Raw genomic sequence first — 19780 nt, forward strand, 5'->3', positions numbered from 1 at the left:
CCAAGCATGGGCATTACTCAAGCAACGAGACTTACCGGTACTCTTCCTCTCTTGGTGAGATCCCAATATCTGCTCCAGAGGGACAGCCATCTGAAGCAGAGTTTTAGGTTGCACATGAGGCTGCAGAAGAGAGGAGGGGAGGGAAAAGTTCTGTTGCACAAGCAGAAGTAAGTCTACTGCAGTAGCAGAACAGCAGTGATGAAGTTTTTGATGTTTTGAAACTGAATATAGTGTTATTAAATAGCCTTTAATCTATTAGGCTACTGGCTACCTGTATTTAGATTCTGGATATTCTGTATTCAGATTCTGCATGTTCTGCACACCATCTCATGGAACTTTAGTCCCCCTCACAACATTTCTGACTATGGCTCTGGCACAGATATCAGTATTTAATCACATTACTTATAAACAGGAAGGCTTGCCCCAAGGGAAGGAGAGAAGAAGTACAAACAGTTTGGTAAGATGACACCATCTAGCAAATGGTGGTCCCCACCTTCCAAACTTTTGCAGAACCATTTTGCCCTTAGCACAGGGTAGAATCAGCAGAAACACAAAAATGTTTCTTTCCCCCATGTGTATTTTTTATTGCATAATTGTTATTGATACTTATAGTTTTTATAATTTAATGTAAGCCACTTTTGCATAGCTGTCAACCCTCCCTGTTGTTCCCCACTGCTATAATAAGGGAATTTCCCGCAAAAAAGGGAAAGGTTGACAGCTATGCACTTTTGTGAAGTCTGCCTGGAACATAGTATATAAATACCTTCAATAAATAAAACTCTTCTGCACTGGCTTCTGCCATTAACCAGCAATGATATCAAAATGTAATCCAGAGATTCTAGTCCAAGTTGAAAACACTGCTGGCTGCTAAATATGGTACATATAATAAACTTTTTGCACTTAAGTGTAATGGAATGTTCCCCTGTGCCTTGAAGGAGTTGGTGTGGCCACTCCTGGAAAAAAAAAATCTAGGTTGCTGGAGGTTCAACTGCAGAAGCTCTTGAAACTTATTATCTTGACCCATTTCAGTCTGGGTTCAACCCATTTTAGGACCTAATCAGCTCTGGCCACCCTGATAGATTTTCTTTAGATGGATGGGGGAATGCAACCCTACTGATTCTCCTGCTGAATGTCCTCCTGACTGCCTCTGAGTTGGTGATTAGGTGTAGTGGTTTCACTTCTACTCCTGGCATCAGTTCATGAGAGTAGTATTGAAAGACTGTGCCTCCTGAAAATTGAACTACAGGGTACCAGAGCATGATTTTATTCCAAATGCTACTTAATAACTATATGAAGCTGCCAGGGTGGCACCAGCATGCTGATGATACCCAGCTCTATTTCTCTGTAGTGCTGTATCCAGATTAGGAGAGGTTTTGTATGCCTGGATATAGCCATGGGCTGTATGGTAGCTAAAACATTGCTACTGAATCCTGACAAGACCTTATGGATGGGCAGATCCCAAGTGTGGAACTGGGTTGTGAAAAGATGCACCCTCTCTGAAGGAGGAAGTGTGTACTGTAGTTTGGGGGGATGCTTCTAAATACACTGCTGCCACTACAGGTCCAGGTGAACTTTACCAACATTGGTTGGTGTGTCAACAGTTCCAGTTCCTGAACAGAGATATTCTTGCTGTGATTGTCCATACTATTGATAACCTCTCAATTAGACTACCATAATGTGGAGTTGGTGGGGTGCTCTTGTGTCCAGTTCAAAGGCTGTGCAAAGTGCAGCTGCTGTTATAGTTAGCAGGATACCCAGATTGACACATGTTGAAAGATCTGCACTGGCAGCCCAGTGCAAGGTTTTGTGATTGAAATTTAAAGCCCTAAACAGCTTGGGACCAAGATCCCCTGGTACAGACCAAGATAATCTTTGAGATTTTCCAAGGAGACCATGCTGGTTGTTCCTTGAAAACACAGGTGCATGCCTTCTCAGTAATAGTATCCACCCTCTGCAGTGCCTTCCTTCATGAAATTCATAAGAATACACTAATGACCTATAAAAACTTCCTAAGTACATATTAGTTTACCCAAACTTTCTTGGTCTCCAACTCTTTAGTTTGGGTTATTTTTATATACTGCTTAGTTTTATTTGTGATATTATACAGTTGCATTTTGTTTCTATCTCCTATTTAGCAAATTTTATTGAATGTTATATTTTTACTGTTTTAACATAAACAGCTTACATATTTTTGTTATGCTGAGCAATGGTTGCGATTAAGCTTCTATGCATATTTCAGTTGGGAGTAAGTCCTGTTGAATTCAGTGGGACTTACATTTGGCTGAAAGTTATCCCCCCCCAAAAAAAGCTACTAGCTTTAGTTAAATAAAATTAGAAATAATTTAAATTTTTGATCCTAAAGATATCTAGAAGCTGAAAATGTGCAATCTTCAATCTATGCAACCTCTTATGCATTTCAAAAGTAACTTCTCAAGCTGATTAGCAATGAAAGGTTTATCTCTGCTCTTTTATCTGCAAACAGAGATGATCAAATTAACTTGCAGAAGGCTGTCTGCCATTCTCACTAAACAATGAAGGAGTAACGAAAAAAAATCCCCAAGTCGGTAGCATGTGTAAAAAGCTACAAGTAATGTATCCTGCTGGATTTGCATGCTGATCAATGCTATTACTTTAGACTTTATGAAAATATAAATGACACCCCCACTGCCTTTTAAACAATATGAGAAACTCCATCTTTTACTGCATATAAACTGCAACCTGATTTTGGGAAGTTTTAACACTGTCGAGTGTAGCCAAGTGTTAAAGAGAGAGACTAGGAATTCAAAAACTTAAAAGCAGCAGTAAAATATTAGTCAATGTCTGTGAGAAATGAGTCTGTCCCTTTATTCAGGGTGTATGTGTTTAATGGTAAGCTGGGATGCATATAAGCTAGTCCAAGCATGAAGGGCAGTAGGACACTCATATGGAAAGCCAACTTTGTCCCTCAGTTATCAAGATAAGAAACCTGTCATTTCTCTCATTCACTCTGTCAGCCTTGAGATACTCTAAGCAGACTTACCTCTGTGTTGTACACCCCATATATCAGGAAGATGAAGAGACCCTGTAAAATAAAATGGAGGGAAAAAGCTGTTAACTCTAATCATTTCAGCAGTAGAAATACCTGAAATAAACTTTCCTGGGAACAGACAAAAGAAGACACACTTCATCAAGGTCAATTTATTTTTCTATTTTTCAACATTATAAGCTGTACCTTGAGCATTTATTTGATAACGTGGGAGTGCATTGCCTACCGTACCTGTGCTGCTAAACTATTTGGCTTAAAAGACATCCAAGACCTAGAATGTCAATTAGAATACTACATGTGATATCAAATTCATTATTAGTGCATACATTATAAAATATCAGAAATGCTGGACTGGGGTTGTTTTAAAAACAACAACATACCTTTGTATTTTTAAATAGTTAGCAAATACATCATTGTAGCACTTCATTGCTGCATTTCAAAATAGATATAGGAGCAAGTATTATATAATTATATATATACATTTTAAACTGTGATTGGAAAACTTACATTTGTGGTGATGCATATTTCAAATATTCTAAAGCCAAAACTAGGAACCGATGTATCCAGTTTTTCTATACAGGAATTCTCTCTGATCACACATTAAAGGCTTAACAGATTTTCTGGATTGACACATTTCATAGATGCAAAATATTTTACAAAATCGTTGACTTTCCATCAAGAAAAACTGGCTTCCCTAGAATAAACTGATAACAGGGAATTTCAAAATAAAAAGGAGCATTGATTGAATTTATTTTGAGTCTTTGCCAAATAACTATCCAATGCTCTTTCAGAATAAAGTCTTAAAGAAGTGTGAAACAGTGCTAAATTTAGCTAACCATAGGCATAGTATAATAATAGTTTTTAAAAATACACAATCAGGTTATTCATCATTTCTCTTTAGGAATAATTTATGTATTTCAACCATGTGTCTTGGCAATTATTTTAACATTACTGGTTTTCATATACAGACTTTGAAATAAATACATGAAAAGATACTTGTGTAATGCATTCAAACCCCTGTTACAGATTAAGTAGCTCTCTTCCATTATATGACACTTTTATTTTCTTTGGTATGTATATCTGTGCCATCTGTAACACAACACTGCACACATTTTCTTTTCCTAAATATAAAAAAGAAACAGCCAGTAAAACACATTAAAAATCTCCATGAAGCAATTTCAAATTATTGCACTTTTTTCTTTTTTGCAGTTGTCAGAATTTTGCAATTACTTCAAAATCAACAGGAAATACGTAATCAAAAGAATATTCTACAAAAGTGCATCTACTCTCAGGTAACACTGAAAAAGTTTAGACATTTGCAGAAAAGTGTACCTATTCAAATGTAACACTGTTATTTTGCCAAAGCATATTCTGACAAAAGAACACAATGATTATTTCTCGTATACATTGTATTGTCACATCATCCATTTGTTCTTGTTGCTTCCTTTGGGATCTGATTCTGCAAAAGCCAACAAATTACACAAAAGATAATATAAATAATGCTGTGTGCATTGATTTCACAGATCTCAATGTGTTTAGCGTGTTAAAGACTTGCAGTGCAGTCAATTACATGTTTACTAAGTTTCACTTAATTCACTGGGGCTTCCTCCCGAGTAAAGGTATGTAAAATTGCAACATTAAACATCACTGCTGAATTAGTCTGTACTTCCCATTCATTTCAGTGTATGTTCCTTGTATAAGGGAAATTTCCAGTGAATTGTGTTGTCAGTGACAACATTGATTTTGCTTAGACTGCATTCCTAAACACATTTGCTAGGTAAAAACAAAATAAATAAATAAAAATCCTTCCAGTAGCATCTTAGAGACCAACTAAGTTTGTTGGTCTCTAAGGTGCTACTGGAAGGATTTTTTAAATTTTTTATTTTGTTTTGACTATGGCAGACCAACACGGCTACCTACCTGTAACATTTTCTAGGTAGTAAGCTCTGCCTTATGGAAACAGTGTGATGTATGTGTCAACATATATAGTACTAAACTCTTCAGCACCAAAGTTACAGCTACCGGTAATTAAACACAAACACAAACACAAACACAAACACACACACACACACACACACACACACACACACAACTTCATTCAGCCTTAAGAGCTTTTAATAGAATTATTCTATACTGAAGTTTTGCTTTAAGCATAGTTTGTATATTTCTGGTTAGACAGTAAGTCCGCAATATTTTAGATACTGAATAGATCATTTGCTGTGGCTTAATAAGACTGTGTAGGCTTAATTCTGCTGCAACCAATGCAGGAGCAGGGTTGCAGTCATGGTATGATCATGTTCAATTGAACTGATCATTCAGGCTGCAATCCTATGCATATTTAGGACTAGATATAAGTTCAATTGAACGTAATGGGTCTGGCTTTCAGGTAAACATGAACTGAATCAAACCGTTAATTTCATAAAAGTAAATCAAAGCTAGTTTAAGGGCAAGACATACTGGCTACTTCAGATGCTGTATTAGAGACTAATGTGCCTTTCAAAACTGCCCAGAAGGGCAAATGCTATCAAATGCAAATCAAATTTCTCACAATACTGCAGCCATTCAAAAAACTGTGAGCTACAGTTAATTAAAAGGCACATAGAAAGTTGCCATGTACTGAGCCAGACCACTAGCCTATCAAGTTGACTATTGCCTTACAGGGTTCCAGTCTGAGAGGCCTTTCTCAGCTCTGCCTAGAGACACCAGAATTTGTACTTGGGGTGTTTCCCAGCTGAAGCATCTGAATGGAGCCCTTCATTTGGGAATTTGCTTTTTAAAACCTGGAGATCCCATAATATAGGAGTGAGGAACCTGTCAACCTCCAGATGTTGTTGGACTACAATTCCCATCATCTCTGACCACTGACTATGCTTGCTGGAGTTGGAGTCCAGCATCCAGAGGGCCACAAGTTCTCTGGCCTTGCTGGTAGATATTGAACTGTATTGATAGGGCAACTGGGTATCTACAGGATCATAGCCCTCCAATTATCAGTTTCATTGATCCAATGGGTATTTCCACACAAGGCCCACCTCGTGCATTAGCTCATACTTTTAACTATCTGGAGTCATTCCTGATTAGACAGAACATAACAATAGCCCTTAAAATGAGTTTATCTTCACTAAAGTAACATTACAAATTCTTCAATAGTTTGTAAGCTGCAGTTGTCAACTCTGTAAAATAGCCCAAAGTATGTCAATATCTATGTTCAACCGCAACTTTTAGACAAAGTAATTATGCAGGTGGCACTGTGGTCTAAACCACAGAGCCTAGGGCTTGCCGATCGCAAGGTCGGAGGTTCAAATCCCCACAACGGGGTGATCTCCCGTTGCTCAGTCCCAGCTCCTGCCAACCTCGAAAGCATGTCAAAGTGCAAGTAGATAATTAGGTACTGCTCCAGCGGGAAGGTAAACGGCGTTTCCGTGCACTGCTCTGGTTCGCCAGAAGCAGCTTAGTCATGCTGGCCACATGACCCGGAAGGTGTCTGCGGATAAACGCCGGCTCCCTCAGCCAGTAAAGCGAGATGGGCGCTGCAACCCCAGAGTCACCTGCGACTGGACTTAACGGTCAGGGGTCCCTTTACCCTTTAATTACAGTTAAACCTCCTATATTTTGCAGTAACATCAAACCAGTTTCTTTGTTTGTAAGTGAAAGGAAAAATCACTTCAATACTATGTCACCTTGTAGGTTTACATACTGTTATACAGTACAGACACTTCATCCTTGATTATTTCTGTTCAGCCTCTGCTTACACATCCTTAGATTTCTGGCAAAGCAATAGCTTTATAACCAGCTAGTTTATTTTATGCAGATTAAAAAACCTACTTGAAAAAAAACCATAGTGGTCAATTCAGTGAGTTATGAACAGTGGCAGAGCTTCATGCTCCAGCACCGGGGGCGGAGAGCAGGCGGGGGTGGGGCTGGCATGCATCCTGGGGCAGGGTGTGCCACCCAAAGGGGCGGGGCGCAAGTTCTGGGGGCGGGGCACCCAGCACGGGCAGGGGGCAGCTGCGATGGAACCCCGCCGGGATCGTGCTGCCGGGGGTGCTGTGCTCCCACCGCCCCCCTCTTCCTCCACCCCTGATTATTAATTCTTCATGTTATGTGCCTCTTGCAAACCAAACCTTTGTGCATTTAGCTGGAAATGCTGAGTTTAATAGGAATTAATCCTGTGTCTGCACAGGACAGAAGGAACTACAAAATATTTTGGCAAATTCCCCCTCCTAACAGATCCAGCAGCTAAATTAACTTTCTGTTTTGGAGTCCAAAAAGCACAGAAGCAATTAATTAAAAATGGCCCAGTGGGCAACTGTGGGCAGTAGTGGATTTCATGGGACAGGGGGTACCTGACTTCCTGACCTCCCAATAACTGAGTTCCTACTGCTTACCAGGGAAAGGCTGTTGAACTACAATGTCATTGCCAGGAGCATCAGATTGTACCACTACAGAAAATGCCCTGTATGTCATATTTATATGCCAAATATTCAAAGGTGGCACTCAGGGCAAGGTCTCTTGAAGTGAACTTAATTCCTAGCCTACCTGGGACCAAGCAGTTGCTAAGGTAACTTAGTCCTAAATCTTGTAGCTTAGTCTTTTCCAGGGAGTAAGCCCCAATGAGTATTGCAGCCTAATTATTCAATATTTGCACAGTAAATGCTATTGAATTCAGTGGGACTTACATTTGAGCAAAACTCAAAAGCAAATAGAAAACCAATGGAGCTGGCATACAATCGGAGTTATATGTTCAGATCTTCAAGCGTCAAACAAAATTTAGGCTACCACATGTAGCTTAAATACATTTATGTATTTAGTTTTATTTAGTACTGATAGATTTCTAAAATACCTTTCAGGACACTGCTGCCATTACAAGGTAGTATACAAAATTCCTGAATAAATATACAAATAAATATATATTTAAAACTATATAAAATAATAAAATTAAAACCACATTTTACCAATTAAAAATGAACAGTTCCACTTAATCCAGAGCACATCAATTAATGAATTGGCATGTTACACCAACTGCACTTTCCAGACTCTGTTCAAAGGCATTCAATTGTTACAATAATCCAGTCTGGATGTAACTGATGCATGGATGACTGAAGACAAGTCCACCCTCTGCAGGAAAGCCTAGAGGTAGTTTATCATCCAAAACTGATAAAAGGCACTCCTAGCCACCTAAGCATGCAGGGGAAGTAATGGATCAAGGAAGTATCCCCAAGTTTGCAGCTGTTCCTTTAAGGGGATGCTCTACCATCCATAAAAGGTTGAACCAACTCTCCTAGTGTTCTTTACTGATAATCACTCTATCATGTCTGGGTTAAGTTTCAGGTTGTTTCCCACTCCCCATCTATTTCTAACCTGGCTCCAGACAGCAGTTTATCACTTCCACTGCCTCCATGGAATCAGAAATTGGGAATGAAAGGTAGAGTTGGGTCACAAGTTCAGACTGGTAACATTTCAGTCGAACCCTCCGGATAACCTAACCTAACAGTTTCATATCTAAAAATCACAGGGCACAAGACAGAACGATGTCCGGTCCCAAAAGCCATGAGGTAGAACATCAGTCTCCAAGCACCACCTTCTAGGTTTAGTATTGAAATAGGAACTGAACCACAGATCAGTGGAACTATGTGTACCAATCCTAGTGAGATTGTCAATACTCTGATGGTCTCAGTTGGCTCAGATGATTGATACTAAAAAAAACCCTCTGAGGACAAAGTGGGAATCTTGGGAGGAAGTGATCATGTCCTCTTGGGTTTCATGATATAGAGGCCAAGGAAAGCTGAATGTAGTCAGCACACTGGGCTGCACTGAAAACGGCTTCTCTATGTGAACCAGGAAATGACTTCTCCAGACTATGGAATGACTCTTCTTTTCATATATCTTCAGTTGTGATCTCCTTGGTGTTGAATGTGCATGCATACTCTGTTTTCCTCCCTCCCACACCCTCCGCATGGCCCCAGGCTCTGGCAACCCACACTACGCCACTGGTTAGCTTACAACAACAGTATATTCATTGTAGTTCAAAAACCCATTTTTAATCAGAACTATCATTTGTCAAGGTTTTCGGTGGCTGGGATATAAAAGATCCCCTTGCACACAGTCAATATCTTCCAGCCCCCTCTGGATTTCTGGATGCCGTTCCTGATGTTGTATCAGAAGCTGCTTTGTAGGGTTCCCATGACTTTCTGGTGGAGCAGCTCTTGGTCACAATGGGTAACCTCCACTGTCAAAATAGTATACCTCTGAATATCAGTTGCTAGGAATCACAAGTGGGGAGAGTAATATTGTATTCGGGTCCTGCTTGTGGGTTTCCTATAGGTATCTAGTTGAACACTGTGAGAACAGGATACTGGACTAGATGGAACTTTGGTCTGATCCACTGAGGTATTCTTACGTTCTTAAGGAAGGTATAATGTGGGCAGTACTGGACACAACCCAGCAGAAGCCACTGCTATGTAGACACCCTTGAACTGAAGTCATTACATAGAAACTCTTATTCATGTCAAGGAAATCTGCTCCTAAGAAATGACTAGTGAATTGTGCTGTTGGTTCTAAACTATTTCTATGCTTCTGTTCTTTGAAATATCTTTTTAAAATGTCATCTCAAAGGAAGAATTATTTGCTTGTCTCAAGTTTATTAGATATCCTCAAGAAGTTCACTTGAACTGAGCGGCTGCAACAATATTTATTCTAATTGGTGCATTAATTGGCCAATCAGTTAAAAACGAGGCAGTTTAAGAGACTTGAAAGCCTCTTAGCAGTTGACAGCTCTAACGTTAATGCTTACATTTTTCAATTACTAAAAATAAAACAGGAAGGAAACATACAAAATCAAGATTTCACCCTTAGCAAATAAACTATTGATATGAACAAATAAATACCACTTTAACGTATGCATCCAATATTAACAACCCTAATAAAACTGTTTATTAGAGGAATAAGTTCCTACACTGAAAGATACTTACAGTTATATACGTATAGCATGGGGAGATAGACAAAGAAAGAGAATACTTCATACGAATGCACATTGAATTAATTGTGCTCATTTATTCCATAACAAGTGCATGGGCATGCTTTGCCTTAACATTTGTCAAATGGAATATTTTATTTTATTTAAATCCCTGCTTAGATTAGGAAAATACTTGTCACATTATTTATACAAATAATACAACTGAGATCATGGGGAATTATATCAAATGTTGTTTTTGATGAAGATATAAAACATTTTATCATTTCATTTCCGGACCAGGCACCGCACTCCAAGGTATATCTATCTATGGTGCAATGGTAACAGGACTTCTATCCTAATATGCAGGCTCAACAGAAACATTTATTCTTTTAAAAACACCTTCTACATTAAAAAAAAAATCATGCAAGTTTTCCATGTTAGATATTACTTTTGCTCCTCAAAGATGTTACTGAAAACCATAGTAAATTGTGCTGAATTATAGCCAATGTTCACAGGTATTGTTCCCTTACCCAAAACCCAAAACTTCATGGTACAGCAGCCCTAATAGTACTGTACATGGCGACCTTCACATTCACCCACAGGGTGCATAGTATAGATGCTGGACCCAGAGGCAGGTGCCATGACACAGACATGGAAAGCCCACCCCTAATACATCCATTTACTACAGTCACTCTCCAGGTACAGATGCTGGCCTGATCTCACCCCTTGCTGTTTTTAGATGGTTTTATCACCTTCCTGATTTTGGTAATTATTACCGGTACATGTTGGCTTATATTGCACAGTACTTTGGGCATTATATTGAAAAGCAAGATTAAAAAGCTCAATATAAGCAAACAGCAAGTACCTCAGTGAGTAGGGAACTGGGTATGTTTAGCCTGGAGAAGAGAAGGTTAAGGGGTGATATGATAGCCATGTTCAAATATATAAAAGGATGTCATATAGAGGAGGGTGAAAGGTTGTTTTCTGCTGCTCCAGAGAAGCGGACACGGGGCAATGGATTCAAACTACAAGAAAGAAGATTCCACCTAAACATTAGGAAGAACTTCCTGACAGTGAGAGCTGTTCGGCAGTGGAATTTGCTACCAAGGAGTGTGGTGGAGTCTCCTTCTTTGGAGGTCTTTAAGCGGAGGCTTGACAGCCATCTGTCAGGAATGTTTTGATGGTGTTTCCTGCTTGGCAGTGGGTTGGACTGGATGGCCCTTGTGGTCTCTTCCAACTCTATGATTCTATGATTCTATGAGTAAAGGGATAAGGAGGAGATGGAGACATCTTTCAGTCCTCCCCCATCTCCCCGTCTATTATTCCTGCCATTTTGTCAGGGGCAGAACAAAGTCAAGAGAGCTTTCCAGAAGGTTGGAACCCCTTTTTATATAAAGATTGTTTTATTTTACTTTGCAATAAAAATCAAATTTTTAACATAAATATTAGTTTTTTTATAAAGTAATCTAGTGCTTGGTTATTATTTTTTAAGAGTGCAAAGGTGTTGTCAGGAAATGGGCGTGGGTGATTTCACTTTTACAAGAACTGCAAATAATAACATCTTATCATCTCCCCTGCCCCACTCAATTCTTCTTCCCCAGCAGACATATATGTTTGACTGAAAAACAGAGAAGTCCAGGATTCCCCATTACAGCTCCTTTTGATGGGCATTTAATATATTGCCTTTACTTAAAAGAGCTGAACTGCTCCTTCAAAATATTTAGAATAACCTTTCTGGGTCTCACCTCTCAACTCAGAAGTACTGTAAATACTTAATTGTGCATCTTATAACTGCAGCACATCTTGCTGATGCTAGACACTGGAGGACATTAAACGTGAACCTATATGAAGTTTGGTATGCTTATGTCTGGGAATTAATTGTGATGGAAAAGTTAACAGAAAGGGTACATGAAAGAAAACGTGAGAAACTACATAACTTTAACATAACGTGGTCTTCCTTTATTACATATGCATCAAAGAAAGAACATGCATTTAAACCACCTAAGACACATGGGAGCATGTGGAATATTTTTTAAACCAGCAACTGTAGAAATATTATTTTTATTTGATTATATTACTAATGTAATTACCTGGATGTAGTTGGGGCTGTTGGGGGGGGTTAGGGGAAAGCTGTATTTGATTATATGTTGTTCTTATATTCAACGAATAAAATATTCAAAAAGAAGTGAAATGCTAGAGATGTGAAAAGCCCAGAAAAAAATGAATCTATTTGCAGTAAAACATAGGCTTGTATCCAATGCTAGTCCTGCTTAGAGTAGATGCATTGAAATTAATTGGTGACTAGCTTTTTTTTGTTTGTTCAGTTGTTCAGTCGTGTCCGACTCTTCGTGACCCCATGGACCAGAGCACGCCAGGCACGCCTATCCTTCACTGCCTCTCGCAGTTTGGCCAAACTCATGTTAGCTTCGAGAACACTGTCCAACCATCTCATCCTCTGTCGTCCCCTTCTCCTTGTGCCCTCCATCTTTCCCAACATCATGGTCTTTTCTAGGGAGTCTTCTCTTCTCATGAGGTGGCCAAAGTACTGGAGCCTCAACTTCAGGATCTGTCCTTCTAGTGAGCACTCAGGGCTGATTTCTTTAAGAATGGATAGGTTTGATCTTCTTGCAGTCCATGGGACTCTCAAGAGTCTCCTCCAGCACCATATTTCAAAAGCATCAATTCTTCGGTGATCAGCCTTCTTTATGGTCCAGCTCTCACTTCCGTACATTACTACTGGGAAAACCATAGCTTTAACTATACGGACCTTTGTCGGCAAGGTGATGTCTTTGCTTTTTAAGATGCTGTCTAGGTTTGTCATAGCTTTTCTCCCAAGAAGCAGGCGTCTTCTGATTTCGTGACTGCTGTCACCATCTGCAGTGACCTAGCTTAGGTCCATTGATTTCAATGAGTCTACTCTGAGTAGAACTTGGCTGGGATCCCTGTTAAATGGTTTGGAAATGTGCAACTTCCTTAAACACTTTGTGTCTTTACCATAGCAAACACAGTATGTACCAAAAATACCACATGAAGTGTAAAAGTAGCTGCTAGTCTTTGTTTCAGAGCCTTATTAGCACCCCTGCTTATGCCCTACCATCTCCACTCCCTATTCCATTATTAAATATTCAAATTACCACAATAATTTAAATATAACTCACCAAGCAACTTATGGTAACAAAGCAAAATGGACAGCATTCAAGGTGTTCTGCAATTAAAAATTGAAACATCTGTGCATGAATGCTCTCCTATTTTTTTCTGTGTGAAGACTCAACCACCTATCGGAACCAAAATGTGTAACTGGACCACTTTAATTACATTTGCAAATATGCATAATTTATTAATTGGAATGTGTTCCCCGCTCTATGCTGTAGGCTCCTTTGAGGTACAAATGACAACTTTAGGAGGGCAATGTAAATGTAGCTTAGGGAAATTGTGTAGAGGGAAAGGGTTGAACAGTCCCTTACAAGCATTCCTAGACCTAACAAGACTGCCAGGACGTGTCTGTTTTAAAATGAAATAACCCCATATCACATGTGACTTTATTGTTAGGTTACATCCACACCATACATTTAAAGCACTCTTATACCACTTTCACAGTCATGACTTCCCCCAACAACCCATGGAAACTGTAGTTTGTTAAGGGTGTTGATGATTGTTAGTAGACTCCTCACAGTTCAATCTTAATTCTTTCCCTTCACCACTGATAATTCCTCCAAACAGGGGCAATTGCATTCTCCCTTGGCTAAGCCTACAGTACCCACATGCTAGGAGTGGCTGGGGCCAAAAGTGGGGTGCGGCCAACCCACATGCTCATGTGCACAGTCTCATCCGTGCACACACACAGGACACAAAGCCCCCTCCACATCTTATTCATGCAGATTATCCAAAGAGGGGGAATTATCACCCCCACCAACTCAACGAATTATCAATCTGATTATTGGCAAGGGATGTTTTGCATATTCACCATGTGTCTATTACTGACAAATTGGTGGCGGGGGGGGGCAGAAAAAAATTGCTTGGTGGAGGCTGTTCAGACCCCCCAGCTGGGGCTGACACTCCTACCCTAAACCGTGTCCATGGCAAAGGTACTTTTTAAAAAAAGAGATATTCCACAATGGATCTGGGCCCATATTTCAATAGGTAGCAGTTTATATTATCAGCTGCCTGGTCCCTATGTTGGATAGGTCAATGGCAGTATTAGGGGCATCATAAGACACCCTAATAGAGAATGCAGTGCCCATGACATTTCAAGTACATTTTCTACTCCTTGCTTTAAAAAAAAGAGTATCAGCTAGCATCAAGGCAGCATATTGGCTGTGTTGACAAAACCCATCAAAATGCTAAAAGAAAGGGATCTACGAAGTCCTCTTTACCAGAGCATGCTTAATATTCCTGAGGTGGCACCTCTCAGCATTACTGATAATGGATGGACAACATGTTTTGGTATGTTCGTACCACACAGAGCACTAATTGTATTCATGGAGTAAAACACGCATCAGGGTTTTCTTTGGCCAATGGACTGAGAACAAGAACCCTTACTTACATGGTTACTCAGTTAAATAATAATTTGATGGTTAACTCATTATGGAACGGCTTCTATAAAAATGCTACAGTACATCTATTCTGGGATTGTAGGGTTCCGGCAGAATTCTCTGTGATTTGTTTATGATGTAGTGATGATTGACTCTGTCACTTACTAATAAATGGTAAATAAAAAAAAGTAACCTATGATATTAAAGTACTACATTAGCTACATCGCGATTAAATTACAGTAACATCACCAGCTATAAACCTTTATAGAATCTTCTCAACCGTGCAGTAATTCTCCTAACTATACGATTATGTAGAGCACAAATATTTCTTTGTAAGTCCGAAGCAATACATCAGGGGAGCATTTACTGCTAAAGCTAGATTGAGAGTAAATGCATCTTGGGTTGCTATGAATAAAAGCTCTAGCTTCTCATTACTTTATGACAAGACACAGAAATTCACTTTACTTTTCATTTAAGCTTTTCTGCTCCAGTTTATAGATGTATGCCTTCACGCTTTTATTCCCTTCTCGCTTCAGCCGTACGTAATAAATGATTATAAATTTTCACATTTGACCACCTCTCTGCTAGTCTCATGCTTAATGCACAAAGTTAGGAAGCTGCAGGTAAAAATTTCACAAACACTTTTATTTATGATGTTGTCCTTGGTAACGGAAATTTCAATGTACTGAAATGAAAAGTATGATTAAAAGGATACGACGACCTGACAAGGATAGTAGAGGGCAGCCTTCTATTTCCCACAGAAAATATATAATACTTTTTTGACATCAATTTCATAGAGAATAGACATGGGCTATTCATGAAAAAAAAAGACACAAACATGTTTCTGACTTCGGCGCTCTTGTCCTTTAAATGAAACTTCTGCCAAAGTGCATCAAGACTGAATTAATGTCCTTTAGATGTGAAAATTATTCAGTTGGAATCATAACTAATTTTCAATAAGCATAACTGGCAAAACAATATAAGATAAATAGTGAAAAGCTACTCAGGCCTTAAAAATCAATTTATTTAAAATTCAAAACAATTGAAGTCTTTTTTTACACCACCCACTTTGTTTTAGGTGCTTAATAAATTTAATTACTTATTGCTGCTGTTATAAAAAATAAGAAATAATTGCTACTAGATTATATTTTATTTTTTTATTTACTATTTAGAAATATCTGCTGAAATTAAAGTATCTGCTTCTCTCTATTTATATATTATTAAAATTTTATTTATAGGTTTTACGATTATTCATTATTTATTTCTGACCACAACAGGTTCTCAAGGCAGCTCACAATAAATTCCATATAAAGAAAAATAAATTGTTTATAAAAAGACACCGTTTTTAAGTAAAATGAGCAGAAAAAAACAATGTATACAATCAGACTTCCTGGGGGTTCTTTAATCATTTATGCAATGTTTGTGCAATATCATTGTCAAAGTTTCACATTTCTAGTCTGGTGTTTCTTGTTGCCCATCATCCCTTTGTGGGTGCAGTGTTAGGTTGGATTTGAAGATATCTTTACCATGCCAAACTTTGTGCATGGTTCCTTCCCATGCCTACACAGATGCATAAACAAAAGGGTCACCTTTAGTCATTTCCTTCCAGTAAGGGAGAGATAAACATCACTGCTGCTGCACAGCAGCCACCACTTTTGGTATCTATATTGTATTGTTCCTCTACAGGCTCTGATTCTGATTAGCTGAGCTGATTCAATTGAGTTGTTCAAAGAGTTTGCAGTTCATCTTTTGTGAGAGAAAAGAATGTTGTCAGTTTGGGTGGGATCAAAACTTCATGCAGAGCGGGCAGTCTGGGGAAATGGGAAAAACTGGGGGGGGGGGGTTGTCCTGAAAGCAGGCAGAGACAATGAGGCTGAAGGAAATAAATATGCTGAGAACAGGACTGAAAGAGGAACATTTAAGGTGGGGTGGCTGGAGAATAAGAGGCAGAAAAGACATGGAAGTGAAGTAAGGAGGGTCGGTGAGGGAAGTCGGCAAGGGAAGCTGGTAGACCTGGCCCTACTATTAGGTAGAGTCAGGCCTCAAAAAGCAGCACTAAAGTGTTGAGAGAACAGAGTCATGTGTACCACATAGCACTGTCTTGAATCCCCAGGTAACCTTTTGCCCTCAAATTGGTTGAACAGTGTTCTGTTGCTAGTGCTGAAGTCAGATTTAACTACCGGTCCAGTCCGCTTCTGTAGGTTGAAGTAGGGTGAGGGGTATCAGCTTGTCCTTTGCCTCAGGCAGCAGAATGTCTTGGCCCGGCCCTGCAGGCTTGTCAGGGGCATAAATCCTATACTCAAAACGAGCAGCTAATATCCAACTCTGGGACCATCTGCACTATTCATTTAAAGCAGTGTCCCAACACTTTAAACCAGTCATGGCTTCAGTCAAAAGAATCCTGGGAACTGTAGTTTGTAAATGGTGCTAAGAGAGTTGTTAGAAGACCCCCCCCCCCATTCCCCCAATGAAGCTTTAATTCTCAGAGTGTTTTAACAGCCTCTTTTCCCAGGGAAACTCTGGTAATTGATGCTCTGTGAGGGGAATAGGGGTCTTTTGGTAATTCTCAGCACACTTAACAAACTACAGTTCCCAGGAATGACAGTTCACAGTGATATGATGATGCTTTCGGTGCGTAGTGCAGATGGGGCCTCAGTCATACAGAAGACCCAATGCTAGTAATGGTCACTAACTTAAATCCATTAATTTCAATGGGTTTACTCTATAACTTAAGTCAGATACCACCCTGAGTTTAGTGGGGGAGGAGCTCAGGATAATATATAGGCTCGTAGCCAGAAATTTTGTTGTGAGGCGGCTAATTGGGGCAGTGGATCGCTGAATAATAGCGCCATCAAAATCTTGTCACTACCTATTTATTTGTATCCTACTTTTCCACAAGATGGTGTCCCAAAGGCAGCTCACAGTGTATAAAATGAACAGCAACAAATATAAGAAAAATAGGACCAATTTCACATAATTAAATATATAATAAAGAAAATCAGCTCTGAATAAAACAGTACAAATAAATTGGCTGAACCCAACAGCTGAAAAGTATTGGGAGCCTGAAGTCTAAGATAGGAATAAAAAAACACACATTTATTTTATGCTCTATATAGAAATATATGAGGCCAAACAGATCTCCATTCTACAAAGGCAGTGTGGGATTCTCCACAGTTAACTTACATACATCGCCTGGCAATCACACCTCTCACTTTGAGGTATCCTTTCTCCTAGTTTTCACCTTGATCTCTTCTCTTACACCCTTCTACAACATCTTTTACTTGGCAAGGTAAAGATTTCCACTCCTCCTTTAATCCCCACAGATGCTCATATATTTTATATCAACCTCTTCACCAGAACATACCGTAAGGAGAATCTCTCTCTCTCTTTTCCTGCTATCTCATAAACGTAGATAGGCCAATATGTTTAAAATTAAATTGTATTAGTTCTTAGCAAGCAATTAGGCTGAATGGGAGTCAGGCTATATCCCTGATCAGCACAGGCCCATTGTTAAATACTTCTGCACAGAGGCCTACACGCACTGGGATGCACACAAACTACAGACTGCTGTTTGGCAAGAAGAAGAAGAAGAAGAAGAAGAAGAAGAAGAAGGCACAATCCTGATCTCCCCTCTATTCTACGTCTTTTGTCCCCTGTTTGACAAATGGTAGGATAGCTAAAGGAAGCAGTTTCTAGGTTTAGTAACAGTGAATCCTGCTAGTTGCAGTTTTTCCTTTCACTGCAGCAGACCCAGCTCCCTACCCTCCAACATTTCTCTGATGAAAATAGGGACACCCCAATCCATAATGATAATTTTGGGTTACTTACTGGGTTGCCCCAGGCACTCTGGGCAGCTTCCAACAAATATAAAAAATATAATTAAACATTAAACATTTTTTTTAAAAAAACTTCCCTATACAGGATTGCCTTTAGACGGCTCAGGGGTCAGATAACTCCATACCCTCCAACATTTCTCCAATGAAAATAGAGACATCCTAAGGAAAAGTGGGACATTACGCACAGTATAAGTGGGACAGCTTCTCTAAATCAGGGATGCCCTTGAAAAATAGGGATACTTGGAGGGTCTGCAACTCTTGGTTTGTTGTAGAGGGCTTTGCTGTACCCTGGCGTGCTCCCAGCAGGCTTACCTGATGCCAACTGTAGCAGTGCGGCAGACGACTGAGACTTGTTGCCATTTTAATTACTCACAATGCCCATGATATAGCCTTGCTTGGGGGCATTGTGGGAAATTTAAAAAGCAGATATACTGGCAAACTGACTTGGTAAGCCAATTAACAACATGTAACATGATTATAAAAGAATCTAAGGTGTCAATTCAATCCACAGGTGATAGCACTGAACCACCTGATCTTTGTAACTGAGCTGTTTTGTATTGCATTTTCCCTCTGAAGTTCTTCTCTTCCAGCATGGCCACCTTAAGGTCTGAGTGGTTGACGTGTTCTTCCATTGGTTTTTCAATTTTGCCTTTTTTGATGTCTTTTTATTATTTTGTGCAGAGATTGGCATGTTTGTCATATGTAGAATGCAGAAAGGCATCGCTGACAGATGATGGCATGTATCACGTTAGAAGATGAACAAAAGGTAAGCGAGCCTCTGATGTTGTGGATGACAGTATCCTTCTGAGCATATGCAGAGCACTCATCCAGTATTTGTGGGCTTGGTTTTCTTCTCAAGAGGTATGGACCCCAGCACCTCTTAATCACTTCAGGCAATCTCTATCTCACTGATGCCAGTGTCAAAATATTAATTCTGGATTATTCCCAAGAATTGCATCAGTTCCAGCACATCTCAGCAACGCTTATGTTGCAGAATGAAAGAGGTACAAGTAAGAAATATTGTGGAATGTATCTGCTGCTGTTGGATAATGACAATAAGCATGAATGGGCTTATTATACTATGTATGGCCCTAGTTATTATTACCTTGTTAGGGAAATATTTCATGGATCTCTACACTAAATAATTTGCAGTATGCACTTGTGCTTCACGAGCATTATAACCTTCACAAGGGGGAAGCTGCAAATACTTTGTGACAGATTCCATTTGTCGGCTGGCAATTGCAAAACCCTGAAAACATATTATGTCTCATGTCAGCCATAAAAATAACACCACAAATTACAACCTAAACAAAATTATGTAGCAATTATCATTTGGGGGTCCATTCTAATCCATTTCAGATTTACTGTTAACCTGGGTGTTTGTTTTTTCCTTCCCCCTCCACCATTTTTTCTTTTTACACCTAAAGATCTGATA

The 19780-nt window shown here is 39.3% G+C and overlaps 1 long non-coding RNA gene across 1 annotated transcript in view; it reads right to left on the minus strand.

The window, feature by feature from the left end:
- The window catches only part of LOC117048076, a 35069-nt gene extending 16382 nt beyond the window's left edge, over nt 1-18687 (minus strand). The window contains exons 1-2 of the long non-coding RNA XR_004426797.1: nt 18658-18687; nt 3020-3061 (exon numbers count right to left, since the gene is read on the minus strand). This is a non-coding gene — a long non-coding RNA (uncharacterized LOC117048076). The remainder of the gene's footprint in view (nt 1-3019; nt 3062-18657) is intronic.
- Between the last annotated feature and the right edge of the window lie 1093 nt (nt 18688-19780).

The sequence above is a fragment of the Lacerta agilis genome, chromosome 6 (assembly GCF_009819535.1).
Source record: "Lacerta agilis isolate rLacAgi1 chromosome 6, rLacAgi1.pri, whole genome shotgun sequence".
NCBI classification, from domain to species: Eukaryota; Metazoa; Chordata; class Lepidosauria; order Squamata; family Lacertidae; genus Lacerta; species Lacerta agilis.